The sequence below is a fragment of the Octodon degus genome, unplaced genomic scaffold (genome assembly GCF_000260255.1).
Source record: "Octodon degus isolate 3935 unplaced genomic scaffold, OctDeg1.0 scaffold00024, whole genome shotgun sequence".
NCBI lineage: Eukaryota > Metazoa > Chordata > Mammalia > Rodentia > Octodontidae > Octodon > Octodon degus.
Window position 1 is genome coordinate 1,010,794 of NW_004524600.1, and position 12,577 is coordinate 1,023,370.

General features: G+C 39.5%; 1 pseudogene; it reads left to right on the top strand.

Moving 5' to 3' along the window:
- LOC101566640 overlaps positions 1-5,169 on the top strand; it is a 98,347-nt pseudogene extending 93,178 nt beyond the window's left edge.
- The last annotated feature ends 7,408 nt before the right edge of the window (positions 5,170-12,577 follow it).

A 12,577-nucleotide genomic window follows, 5' to 3' on the forward strand; every position in this document is an offset into this window, starting at 1 on the left:
AAGAAAGAAAGAAAGAAAGAAAGAAAGAAAGAAAGAAAGAAAGAAAGGAGGGAGGGAGGGAGGGAGGGAGGGAGGGAGGGAAGGAAGGAAAGAAAGAAGGAAGAAAGGAAAAAAGAGAAAAAAAATTCAAGGGCTGGCCAAATGGCTCAGAGCCTGCTTAGGCAGATACAGGGGTCCGGAGTTCAATCCCTGGGCCTGCCAGGCCAGCCCCACCCCCGAGGCACCCTGAGACATGATTGAGACTGAGCATGGTGGTGTGCTTCTGTAATCCCAGCACTTGAGAGACTGTAAACAGGAGAATCATTACAAGTCTGATCTACACAGTGAGACCCTCTAGACCCTGTCCTAAAATTTAAAAAGAAGAAAATTCATTCCAAAGGGACCCTGCACGTTCTACACTGGTAGACCACTAAGAAAGTAAACAGAGGATGTGAAGTTCCCCATGCTTCCCTACTATTAGATTGTACTCTTGTCTTCTGATTGTAGTTTTGCATGATCATCCACGGACAAGTAGATTTTCCCTATGTATCTCAATTTCACGTAAAATTTATATTAATTAAATATTATATTGTAAAATTATATTAATTTTTTAGAATTCTATATTGTATGATATAGTTCTAACATAAAATTTATATTAAACAAATATTACTTTAAATTTTTAGTGTATCTTTTGTTGTAGGGGTACCAAGCAAGATCTCTTAAGCATTGTCTTTGGCCTGTGGAAATCACATTACCAAACATGCCTTAGATTGTAGGAAAGGACTTCCCACCTAAAATTAGCTTCTGACTAATAATTGGCAAACTGTCTTCTCTGCTTCTATACAAGGAAACTCTGCTGTCATTTAACTGGAGAAATCCCTGTAGAACCAGACTAAAGACAGCTACAATTTTGCTAAAATCATGCATTCTGAATATTCTTCCTCTCCCATCTCCTGCTTCAGTCATCCCCTTGCAGAATTTTCCTGACAGCATTTCCTTAACAAATCACTGCTGAGGATTCCTGTCTCAGGTCCATTTAAAAATTTTACCCTGAGGTTGTCGCTAGAAGAAGTGGCCATGAGAAGCAGACACTAAGCACAATGTCCTAGATTCGGGTCATTTGGTAGATGAAAGGCAGTGAGACATGCGTTGCTGTAGGAATGTGATTGTGATTGCCTCATATGCTGCAGCGGTATGAATGGCAAGCACTGCGGTGCTCTAGGATATAGCATGACTAGAAGCAGGTACTGTGGCTGCTGCAGAGGCAAAGTCTTGGCCATTTTCAAAGAAGAAGTATGAAGTCAAAATGCACAAGGACTGCAGACCTATGTGGCAGGTCATAAGTACTACGGATGAATTGATGAAAGATGATGGCTCAGCTTGGTTCATCACCAACTTCAACAAAAGAGGAGACTTGGAAGCCACCTTCACAGATATTAGTCTTATATCATGACTAAAGAGCTAAAGACCTTAAAGATAAGACCTAGAACTTAATTATAAAAGTGACATTGAAAAGAAATACATTTTCAGCCTAGAAAAATCTTCTGTACAAGCACTAGGAAGCCTAACAACACTGGGATGGATAATTTGGATACAAATTGAGATGACAGAGGTAGATGCAGAAGGGAGTGTCAAACACCAGATTGCCCTGAATCCTGGAACTGGCTGAAGGATCACCTCTAGTGAGCCTGGAATGAAGCAGGTGGCTTTCAGAAGAAGGCTGGTCGTTTTAGAAACTAACACTCCCTCTTTCTGTAGCCACTTGACACCTACAACCCATTGAAATGGTCTAAGTAATACTAGACTCTCTTTTAAAATTGCAGTGTTCTATCTACTAGCTTTTCCCTCATTATCTATTGGAAGTATTGTATTTGTATTTAGACCTAAAATTTGCAGTTTTTCCAAGACTTGAAAAATCCACATCAGTATTTTATTCTAGAACCATCAATGGTTTCCATTTATAAAATATATACAATTAAATTTCTGTAAAATTTACCCTTCTAAGGCACAGTTTTGGCACTGGGCTAGCATTTCCTCAAGAAAGAGCATAATTTCTCGTTTTTAAAAAGCAAGTATTTTGGGGTCTGGGGAGATAGCTCTGTAGTCTAAGTGCCTGCCTAGCACCCAGGTTAGATCCCTGGTGCTGCATGTTGTGCCGCAGTGCCAGCCACCAAAGCGAGGCATGGTGACACATGCCTGTAACCCCAGCTCTGGGGAGGCTGAGACAGAAGGATCACTGAGTCTGAGCTGCATAGCAAGACCCTGTGCAAAATAAATAAAACATTAAAATAAATAAATAAAACTAAAAAGCAATTTTTTATTAATACCTTCATGTTTTGTGTGGACAAAGCAAAATATACACTTATTCTGTTGCTTTTGAGAGCACAATTTGTATAAAAATCCATATTCTCACTGTGGATGTTAGCTTTGTAATACAGACAAGTGCTTCTTGGCTATTATATTCCATTTTGTAGGTGTAGGTTTGAGAAAGGACTAATTCTGAAACAGAATAGACCCAATTGTATACTAGTTAATTGACATGTATAAGTATAGCCAAAGACAAGTGGACAAATATATGAAGACAAAACTACCAGAAACCTGTGTCAAATATAAGAGGTATTTGATTTACTCTTATTTCCATTTCAGATCAGCCACAAAACACAATAAAAATTGTCTCAGTGAATATTGTTTAATTCATAGGAAAGAAAAGTCACTCTCTTGGCCAAAGTCACCTTAGTTTCATACATTCCTTCCAATACCTTTAAGACTAAGAATATCACTGAAGATATTTTCTTTCAATCATGTCAACCTATTTGAATGTTTTAAAAGTCTTTATGTCTAAAGCATTAATGATGGAAGTATTTTTTAATATGTATACTGTGTATACAAGTATTACTAAATACACAAATATATTTTGGTATTTACACTGCCAATATAATCCTAGCTCCGATAATTTATCTTACTCTGAGTACATATTAATGTATATCAAATGCTGTCATTATTTACCAAAGTAGTTGTGAGTTTAATGTTTAAAGTGACCTTCTAAAGGCCAGCCAAATAGCTCAGAAAATTAAAGCACCTGCTTAGGCAGATACAGGGACCGGGGCGTTCTATGCCTGAGCCTGCTATGCCGGCTCTGCCCCCGGTGCACTCCTGAGGTGGCAATTGAGACTGGGTGTGGTAGTCCATCCCTGTAATCCCAGCTCTTGGGAGGCTGTAAACAGGAGGATCACTACAAGTCTGATCTACACAGGGAGACCCTGTAGACCCTGTACTAAAATGAAAAATAAGTAAATAAACAAATAAATAAAGTGACCTCTTAAAATATATTAGTATTTTTAAATAAATTATTAGCTTTTATAAACTATTATTTCAACATGGTTTTAATTTTATGACATTCAATCTAAGAACTTTTTATTTTATGATTTTTTTTTCCAAGATTGCTTTGATATCTGAATCAGCTAAAAGAATCTTGTGAAACAATTTTAGTAGTCAGAGTTACAAACCAAGAATGCTACAGCAATATATAAATGAGGGTCGGGTGCGCGCGCTGGGGGCGGTGGTTGGACAGCAGGGCACGTCCTCGCCGCACTCTTGCTCCTCCCTTCCTCATTTCCCCCTAGTTTATCTCTTTCCCTGCGCTCTGCTTCTCCTCCTCGTCCTCGCTTACTCCCTATGTCGTCAGCGGCAAGATGATCGCCCCAGGCCACAACCGGCTCCGGCTGTAGGGCATCATGGTCCCCGCGCCCATCCAGGACCTGGAGGCTCTGTGCTCGCCCACAATGCTTTTCAAGGAGCAGTGCAATCGAGAAACAGCCCCCAGAACTATCTTCCAGAGAGTCTTGGATATCTTGAAGAGATCTTCTCATGCTGTTGAGCTGGCCTGCAGGGACCCGGAGTGCACTGTGAACTAGAACTCCTTCAGGAACCTGGATACAATCAGTGTTGCCGTAGAGCTGATTCTTCTGTTCTGTGAGCTGCGAGTGGAGCAGGACACCCTGTTGACAGCTTTCCTCTGTGACCTGCAGTTCTTGGGGAACATCGCCTCATGGAATAAAGACTCGCAGTCTATCGTATGAGTGCACACTTTTCTAGAGCTCTTCATGTCTTGCTTAAATCATCCAGATTAAAAAAAAAGTTGCCTACTGTTCAATGATCTTGTTCACGTCTTTTAACCCTGAAAGAATGAAGGAACTGGAAGACACCCAACATCGCAATTACCATCACAGAAGCTCACCAAAAGCAGCTGAAATTGGAATAGCAGTTCCTGATTATTACAGACCACTTTCTGAAAAACCTGGAGTTGGTGCAAGCCATGTATGCCAAAATGAGCCATCAGGAAAGGGTTACCCTGTTAGACCTCATGATTGCCAAATTGGTGAGTGATGAACAGCTGACCATGGATGAGATCTCAGTGTTTTTGCACCATGCTGAGTTGATCACAAGCTCCTTCGTGGACCAGTTCAGGTCTGTGCTTAAGCTGACCTCTGAGCAGCATGCTGATGTGAAGAAGTACTGACCACAGTCAGACTTCTAGAAGGGCTGTCTGAAATGACAGCCAATTCCGAGCTATTGGGCTATCTGCAGGTTTTTCCTGGCTTATTGGAAGGAGTGATCGATCTTTTGCGAGTGTTTCATGTAGCTGGAAATGTTACTGCGAACATCTTCAGGATCTCTGCTTGCACAATAGCAGAAGGTGACTTCTCCAATATGGCAGAAGGGTTTAAGTCTCATTGCATTTGCCTGATTGTAAATTGGTGTTACAAGAATAAAGATAACTGAGACAAGGTGAATGAGCTGAATGGCATTCTGCTGATCCTAGACAGCTGCAGCATCGACGACAGTAGCCTCTTCCTGACACAGTGGGTGGTGTTCGCCATACGCAATCTCACCAAGAACAACAGCCAGAACCAGGATCTGATAGCACAGCTGGAGGAGCGGGGCTTGGCAGATGCCTCCCTCCTAAAGAAGATGGGGTTCGAAGTTGAAAAGAGAGGGCAGAAGCTGATCTTGAGGTCCACGTGTTACCCCCGCCACGTGACTGAACTCTCCATTCAAACGCCTGAACTCACAATCTGTTTTGTGAAATTCTCATCCTCTCTGCGTACAAAAGTGCCAACCTCCGAAGCTGTCCAAGTCCACATTCGGGAACTTCTGAATCCTTTAGGTAATAGAGCTCAGTGTGTGTGAGCTGCAAGTGAATGTGTCCGTGTTTTGCTTTCCTTCTGTGCATTCAGCGCAACTGTCTGGTGTGTCTTTGTCCCCCACATAGTGTGCATTTGCTATGTCATAGGCCATACTTAACTGTGGCAGCAGATAATAAATCTTCTCTTGGGGTGCAGCCCTCTTTTGTCAAAGCCTGGGTCGTCTGCTTGCATTCTGTGCATCTTATGAGATCGAAGTCAGCTTCCCTCCATCACCTCTCCGATTCCCTGTTGGGTTTTCTGAATGCCGGCAACCCCTTGAAGTAGTTTCTCACTGGGATTAATTCTAGCGGGCTCTTTGAACCCCTTCTGCCTTTCCAAAACATCAAGGAAACTCATGTCCAGTTAATTAGTTCCAGAAGCCACCTTCCTCGAGTTAGGTGCTGCATTGTCCATGAGCCCTGTCCTCTGGAATGTGGGGGATGAGGGAGTGAGGCTTTGGGTGCTTAACTCTTCCCACCGCAAATTGTCTCACGGGCAGAACCCGCCCCACCCTGCTGATGGGGAATGCTTGCATCTTACCAGCCTTCATGTCCATTAGAGAGGAAAAAAATGCTTTTATATGGTGCTCTGAGCCTAGCTTCCTGTGGATCTGCCTCTGTTTTGTCTCTTATCTGAAGTGGAATGGGATGAAGAACGCTGACACCTTGTAGTAACCCAGTTCGCCGGTGAAACGCCAGACTAGTGATCGATCACACTGCGATTGCGTAGCACGAAACCAGTAGAGCCAAAGATCTGGGGGAACCCCTGTGTTAAAACTTCTAGAACAAGCACAGTAGAGACCTGACAAAAAGTTTTACAAGCTAAAATAAAGGCTTCTAAAATTAAAAAAGGAATATATAAATAATATGGTTGAATACTTAATAGTTGGGTAAAATTCCTTGGTTAGTAACAGCATTGTACTGTGTATTGCCCATAGCCCAGGTATGCAGGGGCAGTAAAATAAACTGGGAAACCAAAGGAAATACCTAGAGACAGCTTGTGAGAGATAAGAATTATTTTATTTTATCTATTTTATTTTATTTTATTGAGAAACAAATAGCAATGAGACAGTTTCAAACCTGGTTAATAGGACAGTTTCAATAATTAATATACTGTACATTGTTATCTTCTTAGTGATTATCCATAGTACAAGATGCAGACAGGATATCCTGTCCAAACACTATTAGTACAAATTTTTCTTATTGAATTAAGCGAAAGTAGCTGTATATCTATCCTAACTATTCTGCATATACAAATACAAAATGGTCCTTCCTTTGTATCCCTTTTTTTTTTTTGTTTAGTGCTGTCAGAGATGGGTATTCCATTGGCATCTAAATACTATAGGTGCATAAATTCAGTCAAACAATCCAACACAGTCTAGAAGTCCACAAAAGTAGTGGGTTATCTACAGAAGTTGTTGACTTGAGCCTTTCACAGCTCAGCATACTAATATGGCTTTACTTTATATACCTCGTTTTTATACTTTTCTGCTGGATGCTTAAGACCAAGATAAAGCGAGACCTATATAACAAGAAATGTAACTTTTGTATCTCATAAGGTCAGTCAAGTACCGTCAGGATTTATCCTGTAGGATATAAGATTTATTAAAACAATAGCAGGAAAAGATACAGCTAATTGTGGCTTACTAGCAAAGGAGGGTCCACAAGAGGTATATATGGGTCCAACAGCACCACTCAACAAAATCCGTTAGGGAAATGAACCTATCATTGCATCGCTTGGCAAGTACAGTGGCAGCAGTTTAGATGAACTGTTCAGCACCAAGGTACTGCTAGGAAGGGAATTTATAAATTAAAATGTGTACTACATATCAGGGACGTTATTTGCTTGTTTTGTTTATTTTATGGCCAGCATTCCAAGGAACAGCTGATGGATCTTAAGGGCATTAGGCAGTTTCTACAGACAATACTAGTTTTCCTAGTTCCCGTGTCCTTCAGACAACACTGAGGTCTTGCTACTGTCTACTTAAATGTTCCCTGGACTCCCAAGTTTTGAGAACACAGAGTAAGGGTCCTAGGAGCGTGCTACAACATGCTGCAGCTTTTCTGAGCTTCCAACTGTGCCCCTGAGAATCTAGCTTGGAAGTTCAGGGACATCAGGATGCCAGTGGTAGCTAATCATTTGCTTTTGCATTTGTTGCTGCAAACAGGAACATTTTTAAAGTTAGCTTTGATGTTTATTAGTACATTGACATGATTTAAAGGATAACATAGAGAAAGGGAATATATTGTTTTTAGCAAGTGTATGTTTTTTATGCTATCACATGTTATAAGCATATTATCTACTCTTATATTAAACTATTACATGTTATCATGAGATGTGGATCTTGAATTTTGTAGAAAAAGAAGAAACAGAAACATTAGCTATAAATCACTTATTTTTGGTTATAGTCTGTATCTTATACTCTACGGTACTATTTTACTGACAGGATTAATTATTTGCAATTAATTTTAAACTTTAAGATAGAAAATAACATAAATCAAAATCCTTTTAATCTAGGTCTGAATTTAATCTTACTGTGTGTTCTAATAGCGCTATAAATATTCTGCAGGCAACATTAGATTTGTGTGGGTCATGCTGAAGTTATCAGGTGGAAATGATGGAAGATGTAGGCCTTAACCATTTATCTGGAAATTCAATAAAGCTTGAACCACTTGAATCATAATATGAAGTAGAAGATAATGACTGGCATTGCATTAACTATTTCTTTATTGTGCTTATTGTAGATCATACAATCACCTAGATCTAACTTTTGTTAACTATATTCATAGATAGTGCTTCTGTCTGAGAAAAATGAGCTCTCACAGTACTGTCAGAAGTGAGATCCTTATGTGCTCAGGTTATGCCATCCATCCCCAGCTCTCCAAGGGAAGGGCCATAGTCCTGCTTTAGTTTGGATCATGAAAAATCTCCCAAAGGTCTTTGGGTTAAAGGTTTGGCCCCAGAACAGCTCTAATGGGAGAAGGGAGAGACTTGGATATGTAGGCATTTGTGGGAGGTACTCAGGTCCTGAGAGTTGTCTTAGGAGGGGATACTGGGACCCCAACCCTTCCTCTCTCTCTCTTTTGCTTTCTTCCTGTGAGGTGAGATTCTTTGTGTTGCCACATGCTCTCACCATGACATGCTGCCTTGCCAAGGACCCAAAGCAATAGGATCAATCAACCATGCACTGAAATCTCCACAACCATTTACCAAAAGAAATTATTTTTTTCTATAAGTTAGTTCTCCCTGGCATTTCAGCATGGTGATAGAGAGGTGATTAGTCCAAACATGCCGTATTCTAGCTTCCAAAGATGGTGGCAATACATGGTCACTTCATCTCCAATGGGAGCCTTACAGTGACTAAAATCAAAATGTTGTATTGAATCTAATCATCTATGTATTATGTTCAAATTCCAAAGAACTCCAGGTCTTGGGTAGTTCAGAAATAAGAGATTGAGAGGCCATCAGTGATGTTGATCCCTTTCCTTGTCAAGTAGTTCCCATAAATCCAGTAGTTTATTTTCATCTTTCATTTAATCACATGATCTATAATCCTGTGTTCAGGTATTAGTACACATTGACATTTATCTTATTTGATACATACTTTACAAATTTTTCTTATTTTGCAATTGTGCCTTCTCAATTTTCACAACCTCGTACCCATGTTCAGTGTGATACACTACATTCTGTTTCCAGTGCAGAGTGCCTTGCAAAGGATTTCAGGTGACAAGTGTCTACAGCAGATCTCAAGACAGAAATAAACGTGACTGAGGGCCAGCAAGATGGCTCAGCAGACTAAGCGCCTGCTTAGGCAAACACAGGGACTAGAGTTCAATCCTTAGCACCACATGTCAGGTGGGCAGCACCCCCAGGGCACACTGAGACAGCCACTGAGTTTGGGCATAGTGGCACACTCCTGTAATCCCATCACTGGGGAGGCTGAAAACAGGAGGATCACTATGAATTCAAGATGTGTAGTGAGACCCTGTAACAAATAGAAAGGAAGGAAGGAAGGAAGGAAGGATGAAAAATGACTGGAATGGCTTTTCTGTCTCTACCCAGCCTCATCTTTGCTAGGGTATTTTCTTCTTTTCTCTTTCCTTCTGCAGTAGTAAGGAGAAGAAAATCTGAGAAGAAAATACTTTAGGAGCATCTTTCTACAGTCTTAAATGTAAAATTTATTGTTATATTTCTGTGAAGTCAAGTTTTGCATCTCAAGGTCAAGATGCGAACTAATCTACAATCTCATGACCTTAGAGTTCATTTTCTGGAACCAGGTAAAATTACACAGAATGAATTTTCATAAACAAAACTTGTAAGAAACTCTAGTTATCATTTATGTTTTATTAAAGTTACATAAGCTCATTTATTTGGAAAAGATTTATGATTAAGAGAATTATTTTTTAAAAACTTGTTTTGGTAGTTGAGAGTATCATCTTTTCAAACACAAGCATTATCCTGAAAGTTATTAAATTTCTGGAACACTTCAGCTGTACAGGGTGTTCAGTGGGATTTTAAGTTCTGGAAATCCTATTTCATGCTACATACCATAGAAAAGCATTTATTTAGGATATGACAGCTGCTTGACAACACAGGTTCATGCTTTGACTGATAAATCCTAAGTCATCTGCTGATGAAAAGCAGGCATCTCGAGATGTGAACAGGCTCATGGGAAGCTTCTTGTGGATGCCAGTTCATGCCCTTCCCAGTCCCCTGCTGCTTTTGGACAGGGAGTACCTCCACCTACACCTTTAAATCCTCAATCTGGATTAACCTTGACCTCTGGTACCTACATTCTCGGTTACATGTCTACCATGAACATAATCAATATATCCAGAAAGAAAACATGCCTTTAGGCTGCTAAACCCTTTACTATGTGTAATTAATTTACTTCTCCAAGAGACTGATTGTAGACATTTAGAGTGAAATTTGCTTGTGTATACCTGTACCCCAACTTCAGAGACAGTTTTCCTTAGCAATGCCAAAACTTAAGTTGTCTCTAAACTATTTGTGCAAGGAAAGTTATTATTTTGTTTTTGGAAAAAAGAGTAGAGGTCATACTTAAATACCCCAACACAGTGTAATTTAAAGAAACATTAGATAATTGCATTCTCTTATATAGAATTTGCAGCCTTAAAGGTCATCTCCTTAAACTAAGTTCACTCAGTTACTAGTTGAAAGCCCAGAACCTCAAGGCTAACTTTCCTTTCAAGCTTAAACAAAAAAATATTTCTAATACATTTTGTTGTACGGGCCCACAAACATTAAATGCACACACATGTTAAAAGTTATGTTCTGCTAGAATGTATGCCATAGAACTTTTAATTTATCTCTGAATCAATATCAGACTTGTTATTTAAATTAACGGAATAAAATATCGTTTAAAAGACTGATGTTGGCTAATCTGAATTCTTGGAATCTAATTTCTGTATCAGGGAGGCCTTACAAACTACAGTAATATATGGAGGATTTATGTTGTGCCAGACAGTTTGCCTTTGAGTTTACAACTTGAAATTTTGAAGTTAGGGGGCTGGGGAGATCGCTCAGTGATGTAAAAGCCTACCTGGCAAGTGCAAGGTCCTGAGTTTGATCCCTGGTGCAAAAAAAAAAAAAAGAAAGAAAGAAATCTTCTTTTAGGTCTGGGCAAATAGCTCAGCAGATTAAAGTGCCTGTAAGCAGGTGCTGGGGTTTGATCCCTGGCCTGCTGTGCCAACCCCATCCCCAGGGCAGGCTAAGAAGTCGATTGAGATTGGGCGTGGTGCCGCATGCTTGTAATCCCAGCTCTTGGGAGGCTGTAAACAGGTGGATCAGTACAAGTCCGATCTAGTAGAGAGACCCTGAACACCCTGTAGACCCTTCCCTAAAATACAAAAAAAAAGAAAAAGAAAGAAAGGAAGAGAAAAAGAAAGAAAGAAAGAAATTTTGAAGTTGGAAAAGCACAAACCAATTTGTACAGTTTTTTTAAAATTGAAATAATTTTGGAATAAATTGCTTCCATATTTGTACAATGGAAAAAACATTAATATGATTTGCTAGAAAAAAATTGTTACACAATTAGAAAGATGTGGTAGAACTTTTCTTGGAGCACCGTCAAACAAACTGGTAAAACACCAGACATTGCATATTTTTCTGTTCATTTACTGATTTCATAATTATAATTCTTTTCCTAGCAGCAGAAGATATTGGTACTGGTTGCTTCTGAGTTAGGTTCTTGTACAAATATTAGCTTTCATTTATCAGTGTTTGGTCAGTAATTAAATCTTCATTATCAAAATATTTGAAATTATCTAGACCCTATTTGACCTAGTTGAGCTGTGAATTTAATGAGAATAATTTCTGTGCTTATTTTCATTGTTTGATCAGTAATTAAATCCTCATTAAATAAACAATTAGTAAAGCGCTTTTCTCAAATTGCATATTGAAGATGTGAGAGGGATGTGGCTGGGACATCGGTAGCCCCATTGATCTCCGTGGTGATTCTGCCCATGTGGCCAGCTGGGTGGGTGCCCCTCTGCTCCATGTGCAACCCTCCCAAAGCTGCATACTCGAAGAGGATGACCCCTCCAGATAGAGGAGGAAAATTTCCACCGTGGAGTGCATAGGGTAGCTACGCTGCTCCCCTGCTAGAACCTTCAAACAAGCTCTCAATTTGTGTATTCACTATTCATGCTCATCAGAGTAACTGATTTTGTAAACCTATATTACTAAAACTACAACAATATCACCTCTGATTTTTTTTCCTATATTTTTTTTCCTATATTCCCTATATTGTAGGGAAGGTTCTACAGGGTGTTCAGGATCTCACTACTAGATCAAACTCATAGTGATCCTCCTGTTTTCAGCCTCCCAAGGACTGGGATTACAGGTGCTCACACCATGCCCAGTCTCAGTTGCCTTCTCAGCATGCCCCAGGGGCGGGGCTGGCATAGTAGGCCCAGGGATCACCCCCCTATTCCTGCACCTGCTTGCAAGTGCTTCAACCTGCTGAGCTATTTGGCCAGCCTCACCTCTGTTTTAAATATTGTATTTCCTGACTTTCCTAGATTATCTCTTCAAGGATAATTGGTACATTGTTTTGGGAGGGTAGAAACGACAGAGATCATAATTTAAAGCATCCCCAAACAAAAAGTTTTAACAAATACTAGGTAGATTTTGTATTCTCCTATATGAAATTTGATTTACTATAAATTATATATACTATATGCATATTATATATATATATAATTTTTTATGAAATATGGACACTGCCATTGGAAAATGTTATGGCTTTAATGCTATCTTTTATCTCAGCTTATATTTATATAATTTTTTTCCTTTAGTATATTAGGATATGTGTGTAGCACATAACGTTTTATTTTTATACTTTTTATTTCTATATCTTTAATGAGTTAATTATTCTCAATGATTAAATA